This window comes from Orycteropus afer, unplaced genomic scaffold (assembly GCF_000298275.1).
Source record: "Orycteropus afer afer isolate SDZICR_OR568_19922 unplaced genomic scaffold, OryAfe1.0 scaffold00167, whole genome shotgun sequence".
Lineage (NCBI taxonomy): Eukaryota > Metazoa > Chordata > Mammalia > Tubulidentata > Orycteropodidae > Orycteropus > Orycteropus afer.
In genome coordinates this window covers 4,620,451-4,623,534 of record NW_006921754.1, presented here as the reverse complement: position 1 = coordinate 4,623,534, position 3,084 = coordinate 4,620,451, and positions in this window count along the sequence as shown.

Here is a 3,084-nt window from a genome sequence, read left to right as displayed (position 1 = left end):
AGGAAAAGAGGGAGAGAATACAAATAACATGAATAAGAAACAAATTGGGTGACATCACAACAGAACCAACTGAAATAAAAAGGATAATATCAGGACACTATGAAGAACTGTTGGAAGGAAGGTTGGACAATCTACTTCCGTAATGATACTGCCTCAGAAACCCAAGGAGGGGTCACTATGAGTCGGGTCTGACTCGAGGGCACATAACAACAACAACAACATGAAGAAGTGTACACCAACAAATGTGAAAATCTGGAAGAAATGGATAGATTTGTAGAAACACACTACTTATCTAAGCACAGCCTGCGGTGGAAATGTTAAACAGACCCATAACAAAGGAAGTTGAACAGGTCATTAAAAAAATTACCAACAAGAAAAGTCCTGGCCCAGACGGTTTCACCAGAGAATTCTACCAAACACTCACAGAAGAACTGACAACAATTCTACCCAAACCATTCCAAAACACAGAAAAGGATGGAATTCTCCCAAATTCATTTTATGAAGCAAGCATAACCTTGATACCAAAATCAAGCAAAGACATCACTAAGAAGGAAAACTACAGACCAATATCCCTCATGAATATAGATGCAAGCATCTTCAACAAAATCCTAGCTAATAAATTCCAAAAATATATCAAAAAACAATTCATTATGACCAAGTGGGGTTCATACCAGGTGTGCAAGGATGGTTCAGCATTAGGAAAAAAAAAAAAAAAACCCACATCATCCACCACATAAATAAAACAAAGGAAAAGAACGACCTGATCATTCATATCAATCAATGCAGAAAAGACATTTGATAAAATCCAACACCTATTCCTGATCACTCTGGTAGCATAGTGGCTAAGACACTTGCCTGCTAACCAGACGGCTGGCGGTTCAAACCCACCAGCCACTCCTCGGAAGGAAGGTTGGGCAATCCTACTTCCGTAGTGATACTGCCTCGGAAACCCAAGGAGGGGTCGCTATGAGTCGGGTTTGACTCGACGGCACATAACAACAACAACAACAACATTCCTGATCAAAACTCTCAGCAAAATAGGAATAAAAGGATTCCTCAACCCTAAAGAATAACAGAATCAGCAAAACACTACATAACATGGATGAAATTGGAGGACATTATGCTGAGTGAAATAAGTCAATCACAGAAGGACAAATATTGTATTAGTGCATTATTGTAAATTGTCAAGGAACGGTTTATATATGGAAGGAAATTTTTTTGTTGGTTACCAGGGATGGGAGGGGAGGAGAGGGAACACTGTTAGATAGGTAGAGACAAGTACTGATTTGGTTGAAGGGCAATGAACCAAATGTGAGTGATCAACAGGGTGGCATTGAGGAAGAGGAAGACATAGAGAGGTACATGGGAGACACAGACAAAAAAGATGAACCTTTTGCACATACAGTACCGTGTTGTCAGTGAAGGCAAACATTGATCTATGGGTGGATATATGAGTGCACAGGCTGAACTTTTAGGAATGTCTATGCAGGAGGGAATGTGCCCAAGACCATGTATAGGGTTGGCAGACAATGTTTTTACAAGTGTATTTGTATGTTCTGTAAGAATTCCCAGGTATATGGTAAAGATGACAAGGGACAAGTTTGTAGTCACTTGGCCACAACCAGCTACCCAGAGGGAGCAAGTAGTTGGACCTGTGGCCTTGGGACCATAGTCCCAGGGGACATCAAGCCCAATTGTCATAACATACTACCCCAAACATTGTTCCACATCCTACTTTGGCAAGTAGGGACTGAGATCTTAAAAGATTGCAAGCACCCATCTGGATGCAATGATGGGTCTCTCCTCATCCAGAGAAAAGGAGAATGAAGAAAAACAAAGACACATGGAAACAATTCATCCAAGTGATTGGTACACCATGCGATACTCAGCCTATATGACTATGAAACCAGAAGAACTAGATGGTGCCTGGCTACCACTGTAAACCACTTGGAGGGGGATCTATGTAGAAAATACTGGATAGAATGGGAGAACAATGTGGAACAAAATTCAAAACCATTAAAAATAAAAAGAACGAGGTTTGTGGTATGATAGAGCCTGATGGAACCACTGAGACTTTGGCCCCTAGCTGCCCTTCCGGTCTGGAATTGAACCCACATCTGTAGGTTCCAGCTAAAAAAAAGACAGGCATATGAGCTGAACATTTATATTAGGTATATACACTCCTTGGAGAGATCAATCATGGGAGAATAGAAAGCTGTGTATGCACAGGGACATAGCTCAGGGGGCAGGAATGCATGGAGGGAAGGACACAGGGAAGAGGTAACTATGGGGAGGATATGGAGGGGGCTGTTGCATTGTGGTAAATTGTAGTCAATATCATGAGACAGAGGAGTTCCAGTAGGATGGCAGAATAGACAGAAAGACTGCACAGACCCTCTTCAACAAGAAAAGGGGAACCAATTAACACAGACACAGAAGATAATCCTGAAACCCTGAGCCTTGAAGGGAAGGATATAGAAGTGGACTAAACCCCAACTAGCAGAAGAATTTGCACGAAATACCAAGAAAGGAGACACACAGAGCTGCGGCTGTAGCGATCCTGAGCGATCCTGATGGCGTAGACAGTTTGGAGATTGCCAAGTGTTGTTGTTGTTGTTGTTAGGTGCCATCAAGTCATTTCTGACTCATAGACACCCCATGCACAGCAGAACAAAAAACTGGCCGATCCCATGCCAGCTCCATGATCCATGTTATACTTGAGCTCATCATGAAGGCCTTCCCCTCTTTCATCGACCCTCCACCCTACCAAGCATGACATCCTTCTTCAGGGAATGGTGCCTTCTGACAACATGACCAAAATAGGTGAGACGAAGTCTGGCCATTCTCACTTCCAAAGAGCATCTCGGCTGCACTTCCTCCAGGACAGATCTGTTTGTTCTTTAAGCAGTCCATGGTACTTTCTGCATTCTTTGCCAGCACCACAACTCAAAAGCATCAGCTCTTCTTCGGTGTTCCTTGTTCATTGCCCAGCTCTCACATGCATACAAGGTGATTGGAAATATCATGGCTTGTGTCAGGCACACCTTAGTCCTCAAGGAGACATCCTTGCTCCTCAGCACTTGA